This window comes from Bos taurus, chromosome 4 (assembly GCF_002263795.3).
Source record: "Bos taurus isolate L1 Dominette 01449 registration number 42190680 breed Hereford chromosome 4, ARS-UCD2.0, whole genome shotgun sequence".
Classification (NCBI taxonomy): Eukaryota; Metazoa; Chordata; class Mammalia; order Artiodactyla; family Bovidae; genus Bos; species Bos taurus.
Genome location: NC_037331.1, coordinates 53578400 through 53603207, shown reverse-complemented (window position 1 = coordinate 53603207; position 24808 = coordinate 53578400). Strand labels below are relative to the sequence as shown.

The window sequence follows — 24808 nt, the reverse complement described above, 5'->3', positions numbered from 1 at the left end:
ATCCTAAAAGTCACTATGAAGACTTGAGTAGTTCTCCCTTGTATTGATTAAAAGGAAGGACACCATGTTAAATCTTAAAGAGAGAAAAGATGACTGACATTTAGTGAATATCTACTTGGGCATGACTTCATCTAGGACACTTTTACATTGTTCAAACACATTCTACTAAGAGATGTCTACAAACTTCAATTTAGCACTTACTGAAATTATACATTTGTTCTCTGTGCCCTGCTAGACAATAAGCTCCTTGAATATAGAGATTTCTTGATCATCTTTCCTTATCATTCATTTTTCTGTTCAAATGTTCACCTCCTAGATGGTATCATTTCTGGCTATTGTTTCTAAAGCAGACATATTCCCCAAGTCACCCACTCATTCTGCTTTATTTTCTTCCTAGTGCCTATCACTTATTTGAATTTATGTTGAATTAGATCTTGGTTTCCTTGTTTATTTTCTGAATATTTTATTAAAATATAAGTTATGAGAATAAGAAATTTGTCAGCCTGGTTCAAAGATTTAACCTTAGTCTTTAAGACCAAGAGTAATACATAGTGTTTGCTCAAAATAAATACTGGGTCAATGATGAACTAATTTTTTATACCTGACTCCAGCACAAGGCATAGTTATGTAATAGATACTCTAAATGTTTGTTGAATTGAACTGAACTTCCAAAGTTATCCTACTGCTGAGGAAATTGTAATGAAGAAAATTAAGTAATTTTCTGAAGGTCACAGAGTTAGTAAGTGGAGAATCTAGAACATGAACCCACATGTGTGCACACATTGTGTATCAGGCAATACTGCTTCAGAGAGCTGTGAGAGTAAAGTCCAGGCATGTGGATTTCTGGTGATGTAGCCTGTGGGCTGCCGTCTGTGGGCTCGCACAGAGTCAGACATGACTGATGTGACTTAACAGCACCAGCAGCTTATTATAGGATGAAGCTTAGAGAATTTTGAGAGATGAATAGTTATTCTCAAATGAGTTTTATACAACGATAGAATGAAAGCCAATTCATGAGTTACTTCTTTGTATTACTAACTGAAAAAAAAAAATTCATAGGCTTTACCAACTAGATGTGAGTGATACAGAGTTAATATTATGTTATAAAAGTTGAACTCAAACTATATTTTCTTTCAGTGGGCCAGCTTGCACATGGAAGTGGACCAAGTGAGTACCTTTTAGAAGGCCTAAATTTTTTTCTTAAAAGGACTCTTGAAATTGCTCCAGTTCTTGAAAAAACTGTACTTGTAAAATGCTTCATTATACAACATGGAAAACGAATTTGTCCTAAAAAAACCGTAATGACAGATTTTAGTAATGGAAGTGAGTTGACCAGAAATGTATCTATGTGCCCTGTGAAATATTTAATTATTTTGAAAAGTAGTTTATCACGATGGCCAATGATGGTGAGTGGGCTGCAAAATGCAGCCAAAGTAGGTGAATGAACTGACCTGTTGAATGAGATTTTTGGTATTTGTTTACCTGAATAATAATGTTTACGAAATGTATGGTAATAAATTTTACTAAGCTGCTGCTTCTGACAATAATTAATAACTACTGTCAGCTGCTTCTGAAAGTCTGCTCTTAGTTAGACATAATAAAGAACATACATTACGAGAATGATTCATGAATTCCTGGTGTAGTGGAAATAACATATGCTATAGAGTCAATCCAACCTAGTTTGAAATTTTAATGATGCCACTTACTAGAGGAAGCTACCTCTCTCCTCTTCATAAAGTTGTGAAAAGGAAACGGAATAATACATGTGAAATATCTACCTAAATATCTACCTAAATCAGTAGATAGGATTCAACAACTCTTCTGTAGCCTGGACACAAACTCCACATTGTGTGCCCTGAGTTTGACTCCAAGCTATAACATTAGTAAAGAATCTGATCTTCATTTGTATCTCTATGGGGGTCGCACAGAGTCGGACATGACTGAAGCGACTTAGCAGCAGCAGCAGCAAGAACATGAACAATACTCTAATTCAAAGCTCACTTTAATATTTCCTAAACACTCTCTTGTTTCCTCCATATTTTTTAAGTTCTCACAGCTTCTCTGATGCCTGTCATTTAACACTGTTATCTCTCAAATAACAGCAACAAATGAAACATATATTTTTCTACACTGAGTTCATGTAATTACTGGATTTGTTTCATTCATGATTGCGTGTGTGTGTGTGCATGCTCAGTCTCATCAGCCATGTCTGACTATTTGGGACCCTGTGGACTGTAGCCCGCCAGGCTTTTCTGTCCATGGGATTCTCCAGGCAGGAATACTGGAGTGGGTTGCCATGGCCTCCTCCAGGGGATCTTCCCAACCCAGGGGTTGACTTATGTCTCCTGCATTGCAGGCAGATTCTTTACCACTTAAGATACCAGGGAAGCCCGGTGTCTGCTAAATGCTGGGGGTGAGTATCCAGTTGCTTATAGGGAATTTCATTGTGATACCTTCTGTGTAATAAAATTAAATCAAGGCATTCAGCCTTCAATCCAAAACTGGGCTGCGTAGGGTTGTTGGAAGTTTTATTTGAGCTTCTCCTAAGCTACCAGTGACTAGAAAACCCTTCCCATGCCAAATTCTTCCCAACATCTCGACTCCAAGCTCCATCACTCAAACTTGTTTTTGCTGTATGGCCAAGATAGTCACAGAGAAAATCAGAGAGATCTTTTGGGGTTACAAAGAAATCCAAATCCAAAGTTGCTTAATAAATCTTAACTAGAATTTGTTTCTTCTTCTTCAGTTTTGAAGTAGAACAAGACCAGTCCTTCAAGTCGTGTTGTCTGCTGATGAAAGGCTTATAGTAAACACAGAGCTGGAGCACTTCCAACCTTCTTACTGATTTTCAGCTATAGATCCCAGCCCCTATGCACTCTGCTGTGTATTTATTCTAGGTAATGTCCAACAAAGAGATCAAGTCAAGATCCCTTTACATCAGAGAATCCTCCCAATATATCCTTATTCAACCTCTGCCATTTCTCAGCATTTAGAAGCCAACACTTTTGCAGCATCTGAATTCCAAGAGTAGCTAATACTTTAAGTCTCTGCTCCTATCCCAGGCCCAGTGTTGCCTGAAATTCTTTGTTTCTGGCAGGAAATAGCCACTGTGAGTCGTTCCAAAGTCTACTTAGGTGCAGACCACAAGATGGCAGCCATGTTCCGGGCCTTTCACTTCTGCAGAAGAGTTGAGCAGCATCCCTGCACCAGTGTGAGTAGCTCTGATAGTGTGTCTTCTTTCCATCAAAACTATATGCCTATAGATATTGAGTTTAAAATTAATTTTCATCTCACAACTTCATGAGCAAATTTTGAAAGTTGTACATGACGTCATAAAAATCTGATTTTCTTCCTAAAAGAGCCATTCTTTCTTCCTAAAATATCCAAGCATTCTTCCTCCAGAACAGAAATTTCAACATCTGTGTTGTGTCACCATGTCTCTCTAATGTTGAAGTTGGATTCTTAGACGCATAACATTTAACGTTTGGACAATGGGCACATTTTCCCCCACAGAATTCTAGCAGTAAGGTGGATGATTTCTCTGACTCAAGCCTAGATGGTAATGTTTTAATCTGAGATGTATTTAAGCATATCACTGAAAAGTCAAACTCTTTAAGGAACATCCAAGACATAAGAGCTAGGATCCAATAAGAATCCACCATTTTTTCTTGCTTTATTGAGAAATACTTGATATATAACGTTGTATAAGTTTGAGGTATATGACATTATGACTTAGTGCACATATATATTGTAAAATGACAACCCCAACTTGGTTAGTTAACACATCCATCACCTGACAGAACTACTTTTTTGTATGGTGGGAACATTTAAGATCTACTGTCTTAGAAACTTTCAAGTATATAATTCATCATTGTTAACTATAATCACCAAGCTGTACATTGCATCTCCAGAAATCACTCATCATATAAGTGAAAGTTTGTGACCTTGGACCACCATCTTCTCATTTCCTGAAACTACCAGACCCTGGCAACTACCATTCCAGTCTCTGTTTCTCTTAGTTTGGCTGTTTTAAAAATAGATTCCACATGTAATTGTTTAGGGTCCCACCGTTAACAGAGTTGTATTCAAGGAAACACAATCACATTTTCAGAAATCCTTTCATTTGTATTTACCTTGCACCCTATCATCTGCTTCTCCCAGGAAATGTTAATAGTTGACTTAGAAAATATGTATATCTATATTCTGAACCCATGTCAAGATTTCATATTACTCTTCAAAGAGCAGGATGATTCCTAACTCCTTTGCCCTCAGAACAAATTTGAAGTCCTTTGTCCTAAACTCTTCAGTTAACCAGATTTATAATCACCTTACTCCTCCTACATAGTTCCCTCCTTTTGCACTCCTCTCTGTGTCTTCAGCTAAGGTACAGGAGGTGTTTGTCATTACTCTCAGATAAGGGACAGAGATCTGTCCTTCCTCAGTCCATGGGGGATCCAGAGTGTACCTCTTTTCCTGCTCCCTCTCTGGTCAATGGATGCAGCAGCATGGATGTGGCATGCATGCATATCGCTCAGCTGTGTTGCAGCTCCACAGTGCTGTCCTATTTTTTCCTTTTCATTTACCCTCTTTCATTTCTTTTCTTTTTCTATGGATATTTCTCTTTTGAACTTTATTTTTTGTTGTTGTTTTTTTTTTTTTTTGGTTGATAGTTGCAAAAAATAAAACAAGGTTGGCTTAATATGAAATACTCAGTTATGGAATAGTGGTTTCCAAACTCAAGTTCATTACCAGAATCTTAGTAAAAAGTTAAAGACTACATCTTGGCAGGTCCATTCTCATAGACTAGTATATCTAGTGTGAGGTTCAGATACCTGTATTTAAAAAAAAAGAAAAAAATACTCCATGGATGATTCTAGTGGCTAAACCCTGTTTAAAGCCTTTTAGCTTTCAATTCCTAGTACCTAACTCAGGGCCTAGTTAGTAGATGTTAAACATATATCATTGCACAGTTCTTAGTTAATTGATAGTGTAGCAAATAGGCCTGATAATTGGTGACATTTGCCACTATGTTGTAAGAGCAGAAAGTTAAACATTCCTCAAGAAAGTGCTTCCTTAGGGTTCAGGATGGGGAGCACAGGTGTGCCTGTGGTGGATTCATTTAGACGTTGGGCAAAACTAATACAATATTGTAAAGTTTAAAAATAAAATAAAATTTAAAAAAAAAAGAAAAATTTGGAGAAAATCTGCGTTCATTAGCAATAAACACGTCTACATACAGCAGAGATTCTCAGATCTTTTAAGATGCTAGGTGAACTTTGAATCTTCAGGGGTTTTGTGTATCATCAAGCTTAGTTGACTCAGCATCCATCCCTTTCAAGTTACTTTTTTATTTTATTTTACTTCAGGGAGCATCTTTGTCGACCAGTGTTATGCAGAAGACAGTTTGGAGAAAGATACTCTAAGACTGGGTGGGGCATTGACAAGGCTGTCTGCTGGTACACATCTGTGTGGGTTCTTTGGATCAAATACTTTCTACTTTGACTACATGTTGGAATTACCTGGGGGATTTTTAAAACTCAGGGAAGTCTGGGCGTCACGCAAAGCCAACTTAATCAAAATCTCTAGAGGTAAGGCCAAGTATTAGAATTTAAAAAATTCTCAGATGATTCTCGTGCTGATGAGGTTGAAAACCATTGCTTAGAAAGCAAAATGCTAGCTATATTCTAAGTTATTGGCTACCAGTAATAGTTAACATTTATTGTTGACTTTGTGCTAAGCATTTTCCTCCTATGTTCTTTAACTAAATCCTCATGGCTTTTTTTTATAATGCAGATCCCCTTATTATCCCCATTTATAGATGATAAAACTAAGGCATTAGGGAAAAAGAGCAGTTTGGCCAAGAACATGCAAGCTGTAAGTTAGGGGCTTCGTGTCTAGGCACTGTGATTCCAGAACTTGGGCATCTAACCAGTACTTCCCTAAACTCTTCTTTTGACAGACTCTGTATGATTAAAACTAATACATTATCTTCACTCACTATACAAAAATGCTAGCAGGAAATAAAACCAACTCTAGTGCTAAGTTCTACCCACAAAATCAAACACTTTAGTATTTTGACCATAGTAATATATTTTTGTGTTTTTTAATCTACTCCATCAGATGACTTATGTTAATAATTGCACATGTAGAACATAACAAAAGTTGTTCCCCATTCTCCCTCCCACATTTGACAGTGAAATATGGAATTGATTTTGGCCAAATCTTCATGCAAGTAAAAATACATTAAGGGCAATTCAGGTAGTCAAAATAACTCAGCCCTACTTTCTCTTAGGTCACAAAACTGTATATGCTGAATTCACATCAACTAAGTATTAAAAAAAATCCTTTAATCTAATTATCATTCCCTATTATTGCCAAACCTCAGTTGAATGGACTCCAAATAATGGAACTTTTAAATAATTGAGGACATTTTTAAACATTTTATTTCTTCCTCATTGAGAAATAAAGGAAGAGCAAGTAATTTGAAATCAGAAGCCTTCAAAGTTGTATGGCTATTATTCCTTCTGTTGAAATTCTATTCCACTAATTATCTGCATATTTAAATAGTGTTAGTTTTCTCTTGGAATCCTTTAGAAATCAATACAGAGCTGTCTGGTATGACCCCAGAACCAGGAAGACAGCTAATTTCCCATTTGGAATTTAGAACATGCAAACTTGTATTGTTGTTTATTATTCTTTCTCTCTTAAACATCCGCACAGCTGCTTCAATTAGACATTAAGTCCCTATGTTCTATACATTCTTTCTATTTTGATTCTCAGCTCCTAGCAATAAACACATAAGGATGGTTGGATTCTGTGGGAGTACAGAACCAATCTCCTGTGCAACTGGTTTTTACAGCTGTGACAAACAAGCAAATTGCTATTCTTAAGGAATTTTAAGGTCATAAATCAATAAAAACTACTAAATTATTATTGACATATGTTTACTATGCAGTATTTACAATGCTATTCTTACTATTTGTTTTGAAATATATAGGCTATAATGTGGCCTCATTCTCTGTGTTTATACTATATTTATGTTACAGGCTATATCCCCTCTCCTCAAATTCATATTTGAGCATCCGTGAAGAGATACCCCATGCCCAAGGTAAGAGAAACCCAAGTAAGACGGTAGGTGTTGCAAGAGGGCACTGGAGGGCAAACACACTGAAATCATACTCACAGAAAACTAGTCAATTTAATCACACTAGGACCACAGACTTTTCTAACTCAATGAAACTAAGCCATGCGCGTGGAGCAACCCAAGACGGGTGGGTCATGGTGGAGAGATCTGACAGAATGTGGTCCACTGGAGAAGGGAATGGCAAACCACTTCAGTATTCTTGCCTTGAGAACCCCATGAACAGTATGAAAAGGCAAATTGATAGGATACTGAAAGAGAAATTCCCCAGGTCAGTAGGTGCCCAATATGCTACTGGAGATCAGTGGAGAAATAGCTCCAGAAAGAATGAAGGGATGGAGCCAAAGCAAAAACAATACCCAGCTGTGGATGTGACTGGTGATAGAAGCAAGGTCTGATGCTGTAAAGAGCAATATTGCATAGGAACCTGGTATATCAGGTCCATGAATAAAGGCAAACTGGAAGTGGTCAAACAAGAGATGGCAAGGGTGAATGTCGACATTCTAGGAATCAGCGAGCTGAAATGGACTGGAATGGGTGAATTTAACTCAGATGACCATTATATCTACTACTGCAGGCAGGAATCCCTCAGAAGAAATGGAGTAGCCATCATGGTCAACAAAAGAGTCCAAAATGCCGTACTTGGATGCAATCTCAAAAACGACAGAATGATCTCTGTTCGTTTCCAAGGCAAACCATTCAATATCACAGTAATCCAAGTCTATGCTGAAGTAACTGAAGTAACGCTGAAGAAGCTGAAGTTGAACGGTTCTATGAAGATCTACAAGACCTTTTAGAACTAACACCCCAAAGAGATGTCCTTTGCATTATAGGGGACTGGAATGCAAAAGTAGGAAGTCAAGAAACACCTGGAGTAACAGGTAAATTTGGCCTTGGAATACGGAATGAAGCAGGGCAAAGACTAATAGAGTTTTGCCAAGAAAATGCACTGGTCAGAACAAACACCCTCTTCCAACAACACAAGAGAAGACTCTATACATGGACATCACCAGATGGTCAACACCGAAATCAGATTGATTATATTCTTAGCAGCCAAAGATGGTGAAGCTCTATACAGTCAGCAAAAACAAGACCAGGAGCTGACTGTGGCTCAGACCATGAACTCCTTATTGCCAAATTCAGACTTAAATTGAAGAAAGTAGGGAAAACCACTAGACCATTCAGGTATGACCTAAATCAAATCCCTTATGATTATACAGTGGAAGTGAGAAATAGATTTAAGGGCCTAGATCTGATAGGTAGAGTGCCTGATGAACTATGGACAGAGGTTTGTGACATTGTACAGGAGACAGGGATCAAGACCATCCCCATGGAAAAGAAATGCAAAAAAGCAAAATGGCTGTCTGGGAGGCCTTACAAATAGCTGTGAAAAGAAGAGAAGTGAAAAGCAAAGGAGAAAAGGAAAGATATAAACATCTGAATGAAGATTTCCAAAGAATAACAAGAAGAGATAAGAAAGCCTTCTTCAGTGATCAATGCAAAGAAATAGAGGAAAACAACAGAATGGGAAAGACTAGAGATCTCTTCAAGAAAATCAGAGATACCAAGGGAACATTTCATGCAAGATGGGCTCGATAAAGGACAGAAATGGTATGGACCTAACAGAAGCAGAAGATATTAAGAAGAGGTGGCAAGAATACACAAAATAACTGTACAAAAAAGATCTTCACAACCCAGATAATCACGATGGTGTGATCACTGACCTAGAGCCAGACATCCTGGAATGTAAAGTCAAGTGGGCCTTAGAAAGCATCACTACGAACAAAGCTAGTGGAGGTGATGGAATTCCAGTTGAGCTATTCCAAATCCTGAAAGATGATGCTGTGAAAGTGCTACACTCAGTATGCCAGCAAATTTGGAAAACTCAGCAGTGGCCACAGGACTGGAAAAGGTCAGTTTTCATTCCAATCCCAAAGAAACACAATGCCAAAGAATGCTCAAACTACCGCACAACTGCACTCATCTCACACGCTAGTAAAGTAATGCTCAAAATTCTCCAAGCAGGCTTCAGCAATATGCGAACCATGAACTTCCTGATGTTCAAGCTGGTTTCAGAAAAGGCAGAGGAACCAGAGATCAAATTGCCAACATCTGCTGGATCATGGGAAAAGCAAGAGAGTTCCAGAAAAACATCTATTTCTGCTTTATTGACTATGCCAAAGCCTTTGACTGTGTGGATCACAATAAACTGTGGAAAATTCTGAAAGAGATGAGAATACCAGACCACCTGATCTGCCTCTTGAGAAATTTGTATGCAGGTCAGGAAGCAACAGTTAGAACTGGACATGGAGCAACAGACTGATTCCAAATAGGAAAAGGAGTACGTCAAGGCTGTATATTGTCACCCTGTTTATTTAACTTATATGCAGAGTACATCATGAGAAACGCTGGACTGGAAGAAACACAAGCTGGAATCAAGATTGCCGGGAGAAATATCAATAACCTCAGATATGCAGATGATACCACCCTTATGGCAGAAAGTGAAGAGGAACTAAAAAGCCTCTTGATGAAAGTGAAAGTGGAGAGTGGAAAAGTGGCTTAAAGCTCAACATTCAGAAAACGAAGATTATGGCATCCGGTCCCATCACTTCGTGGGAAATAGATGGGGAAACAGTGGAAACAGTGTCAGACTTTATTTTTCTGGGCTCCAAAATCACTGCAGATGGTGACTGCAGCCATGAAATTAAAAGACGCTTACTCCTTGGAAGGAAAGTTATGACCAACCTAGATAGCATGTTCAAAAGCAGAGACATTACTTTGCCAACAAAGGCATGTATGGATGGATGTGAGAGTTGGACTGTGAAGAAGGCTGAGCACCGAAGAATTGATGCTTTTGAACTGTGATGTTGGAGAAGCCTCTTGAGAGACCCTTGGACTGAAAGGAGATCCAACCAGTCCATTCTGAAGGAGATCAGCCCTGGGATTTCTTTGGAGGGAATGATGCTAAAGCTGAAACTCCAGTACTTTGGCCACTTCATGCGAAGAGTTGACTCATTGGAAAGGACTCTGATGGTGGGAGGGATTAGGGGCAGGAGGAGAAGGGGACGACAGAAAATGAGATGGCTGGATGGCATCACTGACTCGATGGACATGAGTCTCAGTGAACTCTGGGAGTTGGTGATGGACAGGGAGGCCTAGCGTGCTGTGATTCATGGGGTCGCAAAGAGTCGGACATGACTGAGCGACTGATCTGATCTGATCTGATCTGAACCTCCAGTATTTCAAGATGTGACAGTATTTGGAAATAAGATCTTTAAAAAGACATTTAAATTGAAATGAGGTCATTAGGGTGAGCCCCAATCCAATATGACTGGTGTCTTTACAGTCATACAGGAGATTGGGATACTAATAAGCTTAAAGAGAAGGTCATGTAAAGACACCGGGAGAAGACAGCCATCTGCAAACCAGAGTAGACACCTCAGAAGAAATCAGACCTGCCTGCATCTTGGCTTAGGACTTCTGGCTTCCAGAATTGTGAAAAATTTCATTTCTATTATTTTAATCTGTGATACTTTAAGACAGGTCTAGCAAACTAATCGGAGAAGGCAATGGCACCCCACTCCAGTACTCTTGCCTGGAGAATCCCATGGATGGAGGAGCCTGGTAGGCTGCAGTCCGTGGGGTCGCTGAGGGTCAGACACGACTGAGCGACTTCACTTTCACTTTTCCCTTTCATGCATTGGAGAAGGAAATGGCAACCCACTCCAGTGTTCTTGCCTGGAGAATCCCAGGGACAGGGGAGCCTGGTGGGCTGCCATCTATGGGGTCACACAGAGTTGGACACGACTGAAGCAACTTAGCATCAGCAGCAGCAGCAGCAAACTAATACAATTAATTTAGCTTATTATAGTCTTATGAGCATACTTGGTGTTTCAGGTAAAATAATAATGTGTTACATTTCTTTAGTACTTTTAATATTATTAAGTTTTTCAGCATTCCATATTGTTGTCTCTTTGGGTCTTCATAGCCCCAGGACAGAACACAAGGTAGATCTCAGTTCTAACCTCCTTTCCTGGAATGCAATTTAACCCAAAATGAACAAAACACATGGTGACCTTCTTAATAAATAGGTGTGAGTTTATGTAAAGATGAATTTTTATTTGGGAACTTCTAAAAACTTTCTATTTTAAAATGAAAAAAGAGAAGATTTTTTCCCCAAATATATAAAACAAAATATAGGACTTTAGGAACTAAGTACAGTGGATTCTACTGTCACCCTAAAGCTCAGATGAGCCATTGGAGGGCTGGGTGCAGGGCCTGGCCCTCTTGGTAGGGGATGTCAGATCTAGAGACGTGTGTGGACTCCTTGGGTTTTGAACATTAAAGACTAGGATGCTGTACAAATAATTTTGAAAACTTTTACTGATAACAAACATATATTTTTAATTGGCCTTCAAATATGTTCTTGTAAAGGACTTACACTATGGATATCAATAAGTACCAATAATTTTAAAGGGTCTAATATTGTTGTGTAATAGACATTTTCTGTATTTAAGTATTTCATTTTCGCCCCTCTCTGTTATGCAGTGTCTTGGTTTAGCCCTTTTCTCCTTTGACAGACTTCACATTTCTAAACCGAGCTCTGTCACTTTATCTGTTTAATTTTATAACCTATAAAATGGGTAGAATAATAAACCATGCTTTAATTTAATAATATTGTATTAATAATAAACAGTAATGTTAATTAATATTAATAATAATAAAATAAATTTTATTTAATAAAGCAGTATTTAATAATACTGTTTTCAGGTTGCAAAGAATGAAGCATATCAAGTATTTACTAGCTTCCTAGTCATATTCTAGGAACTCCAATAATGTAAGTTTTATAACAACAATATCATTCAAAGGATCTCTATGTAACTATGTATGAATTCACATAAAGATATTATCTTGAAGATAATTTTCAGTTTTCTTGAAGTACATCTTCAAAATATAATTAAAAGACCTTTAGATAATATAAAGAAATGAGTATTTCAGATCATATAATGAAAGGCATTTATGTGCAATATTTTGTGCAAACTTCAGAAAAACTTTCTGAATAGGTATTCTTAACTCCTTTTTCAGTTCAGTGCAGTTCAGTCCAGTCACTCAGTCATGTCTGACTCCTTGCAAAATTCCAAAGCAAAAAAGAATATACTCTTTCTGTTCCAAGCCTTTGAATCAGTTCAGTTCAGTTGCTCAGTCGTGTCCAACTCTTTGTGACCCCATGGACTGAAGCACGCCAGGCTTCCCTGTCCATCACTAACTCCTGGAGCTTGCTATCACTCCTTTCCATCGCATCAGCGATGCCATCCAACCATCTCATCTTCTGTCATTCCCTTCTCCTCCTGCCTTCAATCTTACCAGCATCAGGGTTTTTTCCAATGAGTCAGTTCTTTGCATCAGGTGGTCAGAGTATCTGAACTTCAGCATTCGTCCTTCAAATGAATATTCAGGACTGATTTCCTTTCAGATTGACTGGTTTGATCTCTTTGCAGTCCAAGGGACTCTCAAGAGTCTTCTCCAACACCACAGTTCAAAAGCATCAATTCTTAAGTGTTCAGCCTTCTTTGTGGTCCAGCTGTCACACTAGGTGGACTTTTGTCCATATGGTAATGTCTGTTTTTAATATCCTGACTAGGTGGGTCATAGCTTTTCTTCCAAGGAGCAAGCATCTTCTAATTTCAAGGCTGAAGTCTCCATCTGCAGTGATTTTGGAGCCCAAGAAAATAAAGTCTCTCACTGTTTCCATTGTTTCCCCATGTATTTGCCATGAAGTGATGGGACTGGATGCAATGGTCTTTGTTTTTTGAATGTTGAGTTTTAAGCCAGGTTTCTCACTCTCCTCTTTCACTTTTATCAAGCTGCTCTTTTAGTTCCTCTTCACTTTCTGCCATAAGGGTGGTGTCATCTGCATATCTGAGGTTATTGATATTTCTCCCAGCAATCTTGATTTCAACTTGTTCTTCTTCCAGTCCAGCATTTCTCATGACGTACTCTGCATATAAATTAAATAAGCAGGGTGACAATATATAGCCTTGACATAACCCTTTCCCAATTTGGAACCAGTCCATTGTTCCATGCCCAGTTCTAACTGTTGCTTCTTGACCAGCACACAGATTTCTCAGGAGGCAGGTCAGGTGGTCTGGAATTCCCATCTCTTGAAGAATTTTTCACAGTTTGTTGTGATCCACACAGTCAAAGGCTTTGGCGTAATCAGTAAAGCAGAAGTTTTTATGGAATTCTCTTGCTTTTTCTGTGATCCAATGGATATTGACAATTTGATCTCTGGTTCCTCTGCCTTTTCTAAATCCAGCTTGAACATCTGGAAGTTCACGGTTCACATATTGCTGAAGCCTGGCTTAGAGAATTTTGAGTATTACTTTGCTAGAATGTGAGATGAGTGCAATTGTAGGGTCATTTGAACATTCTTTGGCATTGCCTTTCTTTGGGTTTGAAATGAAAACTGACCTTTTCCCATCCTGTGGCCACTGCTGACTTCTCCAAATTTGCTGGCATACTGAGTGCAGCACTTTCACAGCATCATCTTTTAGGACTTGGAATAGCTCAACTGGAATTCCATCACCTCCACTAGCTTTGTTGGTAGTGATGCTTCCTAAGGTCCACTTGACTTTGCAGTCCAGGATGTCTTTTTTCTCAGTTTTCTTTTCTAAGTTATTTGTAAGCCCTCCTCAGACAACCATTTTGCCTTTTTGCAATTCTGTGTTTTGGGGATGCTTTTGATCCCTGTCTCCTGTATAGTGTCACGAAGCTTGGTCCATAGTTCTCTAGGCACTGTGTCTATCTGATCTAATCCCTTGAATCCGTTTCTCACTTCCACTGTATAATCATAAGGGATTTGATTTAGGTCATACTTGAATTGTATAGTGGTTTTCCCTACTTAAATTTAAATCTGAATTTTGCAATAAGGAATTCATAATCTGAGCCACAGTCATCTCCTGGTCTCGTTTTTGCTGACTGTATAGAGCTTCTCCATCTCTGGATGCAAAAAATATAATCAATCAGATTTCGGCATTGACCATCTAGTGATGTCCTTGTGTAGAGTTGTCTCTTGTGTTGTTGGAAGAGGGTGTTTACTCTGACCAGTCCATTCTCTTGGCAAAACTCTGTTAGCCTTTGCCCTGCTTCATTTTGCTGAGTTTTCCAAAATAGCTGGCAAATTGAGTTCAGCACTTTCACAGCATCATCTTTTAGGACTTGGAATAGCTCAACTGGAATTCCATCACCTCCACTAGCTTTGTTGGTAGTGATGCTTCCTAAGGTCCACTTGACTTTGTAGTCCAGTGGAAAACTCCAAGGCCAAAGTTGCCTGTTACTCCAGGTATCTCTTGACTTCCTACCTTTGCATTCCAGTCCCCTGTGATGAAAAGAACATCTTTTTTGTGTTAGTTCTAGAAGGTCTTGTAGGTCATCATAGAACCATTCAACTTCAGCTTCTTCGGCATTCGTGGTTGGGGCATAGACTTGGATTACTATGATATTGAATGGTTTACCTTGGTTTGCCTTTTTATAGGTGTGACATCTGGGTGTCAGTAGGAACAACCACGAGCTGTCTGGCAAAATCAGAAGTTAGTGAAGCTGAGCTTTGCACAGTGGCTATATAATAGCCAGTGAGGTTTATCTGAGGTACAATTATTGCTGATTGAAAAGTGTCCCACTACACCAAAAGAACTTGAAATGTAGTTGGCATTGTCAATGTTTGAGAGTCTCTGTGGAGAATGAATGTTTTCAAAAAAGAAGAAGAAGTATTATAGTTAAGGAAATTGAAGGTCACACTAGGTTTTTGCTTCAATCTAGTGCTGTTTCCACTATGCCATAGTTGGATTTCAGGGACTTTAACTGGCCTTTCTTTCTTAAGTTCTAAAATGAATCACAACATAAATCATAAGATAAAAATCTTTGCACTGTACTGTTTATTTTATTACCTTTTATTTTTCAATAAATAACAAGCTGTAATGATGTACTTGGGGCTCTTAACCTTTCCTGCTTGGGCATCATATTGGTATTTCAGCACCTAGTTCTCTGCCACTCCTAAGGTTCCTCTTACAACACAGGCTTTGTGTTAGCTACCTCTTTGAGGGACATCATTAGACACTGAGAGGAAGTCCTTGCTAGGTCTCTGGTAATGATGCAGACTTATTGTTCATTCCTTTATAAAGGATTTTCTCTCTTCCTCTCAGATTGCAAATCAAAACTTGATGGACTTCTTCACTAATGCATCATTTTTTCCTCATAGATACTCTTCAACCCTGTAATTAAATACAGTTTTCTCCTTGATGGGTCCAGCTTACGGCTCATTTTGAGTTCATCCTTTTCAAGTGGACACCACCTCACGGATCCTGTGTCATGCCCTCACTCCTAGTTCCATCTTTCCTTCTGCCTTCATGTTATTTGCCTTCTATTCATCCTACAAGTTGGATATTAATTTTATTTTGCAACACTTCATCTTTTATATCCTGAAAACCCTTATGGAACAAATCAAGCAAGCAGCGTTGGCTGTTGTATGTAATTAACCATCTGATTTCAGAATACCTGGCTGTTGCAGGGAAAAACCCAGAGATGTCATGTTTCTTTTTGTTGTTGTTTGTTTTAATCTAGTTTTGATTCACCCAGCCTGCTTACAGGATAACAACCCTTAGGTTCTATAAGAGGTTCAGCACTGCTTCTGGGCAGCAAATAGGCTCATAACGTGAGTAGGTATCCATGCAGGAAGTTGTAAGCAAGTTTGTCTATGTTAGAATTATTAGGCCACAGAATATTTTGTTGAGGAAAAAGTAGGGAAAAAAAATAAAGCCTTTCTTATTAGTCATTTGAAAAAGAAGACTAAACAAGGCATTACAAATGATAGCATGGAAAAAATGCTGGGCTAAAAACTGGATTAACCAGAAGATTGAAGACTCTCAGTGAAGTCTCTCATTCATAAATCAAATGATTGGATGAAGATTCTGCTTAGAAAAAAAAAAAAATCATTTCTTTACATAATATGTTAGTCCCTTACAAAACATTTATTTAAAATATTTCAAATAGTGCCATCCAACTGCCTTCCTTTTTCACTGACCTCCTACCTAGCACCTTTAAATTGGGCAGCAGGAGATGCTATAGTGAACATATTACCTTTATAATTTCACAAGCCTCTCAGCTGGAGTCCAGGATCAATTCTCACACTTTAAAAATTCTTTGGCAGACAGGTTTAAACTACATTAACTGACAAATAAGCTGAAGTGTAATTTATGGATCTTTCCTCCATGGGAAACAGTTGCAGCTGGTTTTTAATACAAATTGCCTTCCAGTGCTGTAAAACCTAGGCAATCTTAGCAAAACTAACTGATTCCACAAACAAAAACAAAAAAAAATAAAACAGAAGAGCAACATCAAAACAGTTGCTAAGTCCGTGCATTTAATAAGAGACATTTTCTGGACCTAGCTAGTCCCTTTACATTTTTCATCCTCAGTCTAATTTTTTTGTATTTTTAAAAATTTCATCAATACTTTTCCATTACCTCTCCTCAAAAGGTATTATGGTTACTTCATTATTTATCTTTCCTGATTAGAATATTGTTGCTTCAGTAAAAAAATTTAATGTAATGCATTTAGATGGTGACCGTCTTTGAATTGCATGTGTAAGTTGAACTTTGAACAATGTGGCTTTGAATTTTGCTCGTCCACTTACACGTGGAATTTTTTTTTTATACTAAATACTATAGTACTTACATAATCCAGGGTTGAATCTGGGGATACAGAACCATGGATATGGAGAATGACTGTATGTTATATTTGGATTTTCAACTGCATAGAGTTGGCAGTCCTGCATTGTTCAAGGGTCAACTGGAAAAGATGTCAATTTTTTATCTCTTTTATGTGACGGACTCCATAATGTCTATCCAGACTATCTCATGCATCAAGTCTTTATTTGACATCTGCTGGATCATGGAAAAAGGAAGAGTGTTCCAGAAAAACATCTATTTCTGCTTTATTGACTATGCCAAAGCCTTTCACTGTGTGGATCACAATAAACTGTGGAAAATTCTGAAAGAGATGGGAATACCAGGCCACCTGACCTGCCTTTTGAGAAACCTATATGCAGGTCAGGAAGCAACAGTTAGAACTGGACATGGAACAACATACTGGTTCCAAATAGGAAAAGGAGTACGTCAAGGCTGTATATTTAACTTCTATGCAGAGTACATCATGAGAAACGCTGGGCTGGAAGAAGCACAAGCTGGAATCAAGATTGCCAGGAGAAATATCAATAACCTCAGATATTCAGATGACACCACCATTATGGCAGAAAGTGAAGAGAAACTAAAAAGCCTCTTGATGAAAGTGAAAGAGGAGAGTGAAAAAGTTGGCTTAAAGCTCAAAATTCAGAAAACGAAGATCATGGCATCTGGTGCCATCACTTCATGGGAAATAGATGGGGAAACAGTGGAAACAGTGTCAGACTTTATTTTTTTGGGCTCCAAAATCACTGCAGATGGTGATTACAGCCACGAAATTAAAAGATGCTTACTCCTTGGAAGGAAAGTTATGACCAGCCTAGATAGCATATTCAAAAGCAGAGACATTACTTTGCCAAAAAAAAGGTCTGTCTAGTCAAGGCTATGGTTTTTCCTGTGGTCATGTATGAATGTGAAAATTGGACTATGAAGAAGGCTGAGCGCCCAAGAATTGATGCTTTTGAACTGTGATGTTGGAGAAGACTCTTGAGAGTCCCTTGGACTGCAAGGAGATCCAACCAGTCCATTCTAAAGGAGATCAGTCCTGGGTGTTCTTTGGAAGGACTGATGCTAAAACTGAAACTCCAGTACTTTGGCCACCTCATGTGAAGAGTTGACTCATTGGAAAAGACTCTGATGCTGGGAGGGATTGGGGGCAGGAGGAAAAGGGGACGACAGAGGATGAGATGGCTGGATGGCATCACCAACTTGATGGACATGAATTTGGGTGAACTCCAGGAGTTGGTGATGGACAGGGAGGCCTGGCGTGCTGCAATTCATGGGGTCGCAAAGAATCGGACACGACTGAGCAACTGAACTGAACTGAATGCAGGTTTTTCAGGTCTTCCCTGGTGGCTCAGTCAGTAAATAGTCTGCCTGCAATGCTGGAGACCTGGGTTCAATCCCTGGATCAGGAAGAGCCCCTGGAGAAGGAAATGACAACCCACTCCAGTGTTCTTGCCTGGAGAATTTCATGGACAGAGGAGCCTGGTGGGCTATAGTCCATGTGGTCACAAAGAGTCAGACACAACTGACTGACTAACCCTTTCACTTTTCAGGCTTTTCAGAGGATGGACAACAGGTCTAAAACTGCCTTCCATCATCTTTCCCTGTATATAGACCTCTTTCCATGGTCCTGCTTCACTGAGTACCATGGCTTTTTGCCTTCCCTCACTGAGTACATTCAATCCAATACCTGGTGCTGCTGCTGCTAAGTTGCATCAGTCGTGTCCGACTCTGCGACCCCATAGATGGCAGCCCACCAGGCTCCGCCGTCCCTGGGATTCTCCAGGCAAGAACACTGGAGTGGGTAGCCATTTCCTTCTCCAATGCATGAAAGTGAAAAGTGAAAGTGAAGTCGCTCAGTCGTGTCCGACTCTTCGCAATCCCATGGACTGCAGCCTACCAGGCCCCTCCATCCATGGGATTTTCCAGGCAAGAGTACTGGAGTGGGTTGCCATTGCCTTCTCCGCCAATACCTCCTAGAAGGCTAGAAATTCATGTCTTCTTCCCCAGTGCTGCATGCGCTCCTGTGATGTTTAATTTTATGTAAATTTGATTGGGCTAAGGGATCCAGTAGCTGGTAAAACATCATTCCTTGGTATCTTTGTGAGGATGTCTCTGGAAGAGATTAACATTTAATTCAGTAGACTGAGAAAAGAGATTCACTGTCACCAATGTGGATCAGTATCATCCAGTCTGTTGAGGGCCTGAGTAGAATTTACAAAGGTGGAAATAGAGCAAATTCTTTCTCTCTTCTTCAGCTAGAACATCCATCTTCTTCTGCCCTCGGACATCGAAGCTCCAGGTTCTTGGGCCTTCAGACTCAGACTTACACTAGTAATCGACCCAAACCCTCGTTTTCTTGGGTTCTCAGACCTTTAGACTTGAACTGAATTATTATACAACCAACTTTCCTGGTTTTTCAGCTTACAGGCAGCAGATTGTGGGACTTCTGTCCTCCATAACCTGTGAACTGGTTCCTGTACTTAATCTCCTTTTATATAAATCTTCATATCCTATTGGTTCTGTTTCTCTGGAAAACCCTTACTAATGCAGCTCCCAGTCTTGACTCTTCTCCAGGATTTCAGTCTTCCATTCTTTCCATTCATTCTCCAAATGGAACTAGAAGGATTTAATCATATTTGGCCCCCATGTTTAAAACCCTTTGGTGTACTGGTTGATTTATTTCAATTCTTTTAGAAGTTTTAAGGTCCTTTCATAGTTACAGGGCTCTTACAGATTTCCTTTCTTCTTCAGTCTCACCCTTCACCTTCTGATGTCCATTATGCTAGTCTTACCAAGTTATTTTTAGTTTTTATGATGACTTGTATTCCTTTTGGCTCATTGTTGCTCCTTCTCAGGCAAGACATTTTCTTCCAATGGCCCTTCCTCTGTCAAGGCTCATTTAAGTGCCCCTGCAAGGTCTAGGATATGACTTTTCCTATTATAGTTATTGCCTCCTTGTATTTTAATTGTTTATTTCTTGTTTATGTCTGATCCTCTAGACTATAAGCAATCTGTGTCCTGTTCATCTGCAATGCACAGCACCCAACATGTTATTCAAGTCCTACATTTTCAATAGTTTTATTTCTGACTCTTCAGCTTTCTTTTCATATTTATTCAATGACAGTTCATGTTATAACTTCATTGTTTAAATGATTTTAAAAAGTACTAACAGATATATGAAAGATTCAACTGCATATGAAATATAAAATCTACTAGAAGGCTATTCAATTTTGGCAAAAATTTAAACATTATCCAATTATGGGGACATCAAAAAGAAGCTATAATTTGCTAAAGATATTTATATCTACTAAAAAACAAACCTTTCAAAATCTTAGATTATTTCCAGGTTATGCAATTTCTTTTGTGGCTTTTTTTCTCTTTGGCAAGATTTTTTTTTTCTATTGAGCATAATATGTAGTGACTATTAACTTGATTATATGCTGCAAATGATAAAGCTAAAAAGAGACTTTAAGAAGTTATTCTTCTGCCCTTGGATAAGGCTGCACTTAAAACTTTCCAAAAGTAAATCTGTTTAATTTAAGAACAACCTTAGAATGTATGTTTTAGGAACCATATAACATGAACATTAATTATATCTAAGACTTATGTGAAGATAGAATGCAATTCATTCAAAAATTTTATTCTAGCAATGAGTAATGCTGCTTAACATTGTAAAATAGTACAGTGCATTTTATTGTAGACCCCTGAATAACTTCTTTTAAATACTGAAATATTCATGTATATATTCAAATAGCAAAGATAAAATATCAGTCACATTTTTCCATTTGGGAAACTTTAGTGTTTCTTTGAGCAACATGATAAAAATCTCAGTTTAACAAATAGTGTAAGTTTGTAGTTCATTCCCTGCTCTGTGACTTTTCCTGTTTAGTTTTTAGCTTACTTGGTTACATAACCATTGCTTTTGCTTAAAGGTCAGCCAAAAGTAAAGTTATATCTTGCTGGAGGTGAGATGTAAACAATGTCTGATCTTGCCCTGCCATTTTTCTTAAATCTTCCACAGAGCTGGGTGAAATTGTGCCAGTATTCATAAAAGAAGATTATGTTTTAGAATCTGTATTGTATTATTCAATAAATATTTCAAGGTGTCTGCAAACAGGGATTAATGGGTATTATATTTCAGGAAACCAGAAAGGTATCAACCTGAAGAATTAAATAAAACACTCATGTTTGATGCTCATATAAACTGTAACTTAAAATAAAATGTGTGTAAACTTCCTTTTCCTTTTGTTTCATTTTTCTGTCACAAGGTAATACAGACTAAAGTGAAATGAGACCAAAATGAAACAAGATTTAAAAAAAAAGCTAAATTTGACCTTCACTCTGAAAAGTAATACCGCTCTTCAGTCATCATTGTTATTATGGCGCCTTCATGCAATTAAAATATCTGGATGAAAAAAATGCATGGTTCAAATTCTCAGTGGCACACTGCACTTTAGTCCAATTGGAGGCATCTGGACATGGAAAGACAGTACCATAAAGTTTTTCAACTGAAATTAGGGGTGAGGTATGTATTAAAACTTTGAATCATATTAAAAATGATGGGATTCTATGGAAATTTCTTATTTTTAAAAAAAATTCTGTATCATTACTGTATATATTAAGTTAGATCTTCATTCAATACTTAAGAGAATCATTAGTGATCTTAAATGGATATTTTATCTGCTGTAAAACTCTAAAAAGAGCCAAGCTAAATGCCCCATTCCTGTGTTTCTTCTCTAAAGATAATTCTGTAAATAGGGCAGCTACTGCTGCCTAGAACATCCTTTAGTCATTTAAGATGTGTTTTATCCTGGTATTAATTAAATTCATTTCTAATTTTAAATTAAAAAAAAATTAAAGGTTAGCTCCTCTCTCCTTCAGTTGTAACCTAGACTTTGAGCAGAGTAAAAATAAAGTATGACCTAAAATCTCTTCTCAATGTTATTTTCATTGTTTGTTTTTTTTTCCTTCTAAGAAAAGTCATATTTTTTTTAATGATCCAGGTCACATTCTAGGCTAGAGTTAAGAACTTCAGGGAGGGCTGCATCCTAATTCTCCTTTTTGTATTTTTTTTTCTTTTTTGGATCTCCAAGTAATTTTTTATTGACTTAATTGACATATAACATCATATTAGTTTCAAATGTACAACATAATGATTCCATATGTATATATGTTGTGAAATGATCATAACATCAAATCTAGTTAACATCCATCCAAGTGATTTTTATGCACATTAAAACTTGAAAAGCAAGTGACTTTCAGCCCAGGCTTCCAATTAGGATCTCATGTGCTCAGTCACTCAATAGTGTCCGACTCTGCGACCCCCCACAGACTATAGCCTCCAGGCTCCTCTGTCCATGGAATTTCCTAGGAAGAATACTGGAGTGGGTTGCCATTTCCTCCTCCAGGGGATCTTCCCCAGGATATCATATAGTTTTAAGAACTGTTGTCACCTGTGCCCTCCCCCACAGATTCTGTCCATTTGTCTGGGTAGGAACACCTGTGTTGTTTACATTAAGTCTTCCAGGTGATTCTAAGGTGAGGCCAGAGTTAAGGGTGAGAGGTCACAAGTATATTAGGAGAGTTGAGCCTGCGGTCCTAACAGACTTTGCTCTGTGTGGTCTGGTAGGGGCAGGTCTGTGCCGCCTGCATTATCTGGGCTGTAATAGAATTTGGGGAGTCTATGGGAGAAGAGGGTCCCTGAAGACAGAAAAGAAGAAACTCAAAGTTTAATCTTCATGTAGGAGCTCAGTGTTCCTGAACCTCTCCTGAGACAACAAAAAAGAGGGTATTTCAAGTCTCTTCTTCCTGTGAGTATGAGACCAACAGAGGGTCTGTGCTGAAGCCTTTAAAGGCACATTCTCCGGATGCATTTGTGACTTCACCTTATCTCACCTGAGAAAGAAACCCGGCGGAGGAAAAGGAAGAAATGGAAGTTTCTCAGGTAAATGTCATGTCCTGGATCAGGGGCAGGTTCTCTTTTCCTCCTGAAGTGCTATGGTCCTAGAACATGTGAATGTTTACTTCTGTTTACTCTGTTGGTAACAAATTTGTTTTCAACTACTGTTTTTCTCTCTTTTCTGACAGTCAAGTGCTCTTAGAACACTTCTCCTCTTTATGCTAGAGCCTTCTCGTCGTTTTCTCTGTTCAAACTTCTGATATGTTTTGAGCAATTCTCACTTCTAATTAATGACCTGAAACTACCAAAAATGTTCCCTTTGTGTCAGATCAATTTGGGAATGTGCTGATACCCAAGATTCCTATGTGGGATCAGAGGGGAAGGGACCTGGGACATCAGTGAGGAAGGAGACTGTATAGTCTTTAGGTCCCATCCAGATACCCCATCAACTCTCTGTAGATGAGGATTTAAAAAAGTCATATCAAACAGGATGGCATTAATGGCCCAGAATAACTCAAAACTTTCTAAAAAAGAAGACTGATTAGCAAAAGACAGGATCTCTAGAACCCTCAAGATTAGTGATTTAAATGAACTATTAGGGATTACAGATTATAGGCACTCTATGTAGCACTCTATGTGGCTAGATGTTTGGATAAAACTGGTGTTTCATGATTAGATTTAGGTTACAATTGACTTGTTTTTCTGGGCAATAATGTCAGCAGTGATTGTGTTCTTTGGAGAATATTGATATCAATTTGTCCCATTACTGCTGATGTTAACTCCATACACTTGGTGCAAATGCTCTCTGCCTAACATCTCTGCAACTCCTCTTTGTACTTTAAGGATGTATATATATATATTTAAATTATCTAACAGTGTTCAAGGCAATGGACTGATGTTGAATTTTAAGATGCTACTTGTCCGATGGGCTTCCCTAGTGACTCAGTAGTCGAGAATCCACCTGTCAGTGCAGGAGACACCAGAGACACGAGTTTAATCCCCAGGTCAGGAAGATCCCCTGGAGGAGGAAGTGACAACCCACTCCAGTATTCTTGCCTGGGAAATCCCATGAACGGGGAGCCTGGTGGGTTCCTGGGGGGTCGCAAAAGAATCATACATGACTTAGCAACTAAACAACATTTGTCCTATGAGAAATAGATTTTTCTGTGGTAGGAACCATACATTTTGAGCTTATTATTAACTGGTAACAGTATCAGTGTACCTATCCCAGGAAGGTTCTACTCCTAAATCTTTCTCACACATGGTAATTTACTTGCTCAAAACGGGGGTTCTAATGGCACTTGTTTTAGGCTGCTATTATCTTAGATGTCCCCTCAGCTTGGTCTTTGGCTTCTATTAACTACATGTGAGCCTTGCTGACAATAGTTTTCCAGATCAGCATCTCCCCAGCATCACATCTCCAGAGTGTCAGAGAGATGCCTTTGACAGAATCCATTAAGGTTAACATTAAATTTTAACATTATAACTTGGCATGAAAAAGAGAGTCTAGGAAAAATACTTCACAGATTTGTTGTTTTGGCTCATGGATAAGAAGCAAGAAAACAAAGCAAATAAGTTTGAATTTGAGAAGCAATTAACTTTGCCTAAACTTTGACTGCTTTTCTTTTCATTTCCTATTCCTTGAAAATGAAATTACTGTTTGGGAAGCTAACAGTTTCCATCTACAGTTAACACAGCATATTAGAAAGTACCATCCTGAGCTAGTAGTAGTGTTAAAATCAGCATGACAGATGAACTTTCTCTATGCCTATGCAGAAACTTTACTGGCAGTTTCATTTGTCAATTTCCTTAATTAATATAGCCTAACCTACTGCAATAGAATTTTAAACTCCTGAGGAAGAAACTATGTATTATTTCTTAATATCCTTTCTTCCCTTTTTCTATGGTGATACAATTTGTGATTTTTAACTGAACAGATGCTATCCGGAAACTAAAAATTACATTTTCCCGCTTCTGTTATCTAGGAGTGATCTGGTACATTTAGGTTCTGACAGATGGAAT

At 38.3% G+C, this 24808-nt stretch overlaps 2 long non-coding RNA genes and 1 other non-coding gene across 3 annotated transcripts in view; all 3 read left to right on the top strand.

The window, feature by feature from the left end:
* The window catches only part of LOC132345185 (uncharacterized), an 80462-nt gene extending 79294 nt beyond the window's left edge, over window positions 1-1168 (top strand). The window contains exon 3 of the long non-coding RNA XR_009494378.1: window positions 1138-1168. This is a non-coding gene — a long non-coding RNA (uncharacterized lncRNA). The remainder of the gene's footprint in view (window positions 1-1137) is intronic.
* Window positions 1169-3100: 1932 nt separating this feature from the next.
* Window positions 3101-22837, top strand: LOC132345094 (uncharacterized). Its single transcript, XR_009494222.1, has 5 exons — window positions 3101-3211; window positions 5367-5588; window positions 7047-7108; window positions 21156-21412; window positions 22632-22837. It is a non-coding gene; the product is annotated as an uncharacterized lncRNA (long non-coding RNA).
* Window positions 14744-14880, top strand: LOC112446515 (U4 spliceosomal RNA). The gene has a single exon (XR_003034521.1). It is a non-coding gene; the product is annotated as a U4 spliceosomal RNA (small nuclear RNA).
* Window positions 22838-24808: the final 1971 nt, after the last annotated feature.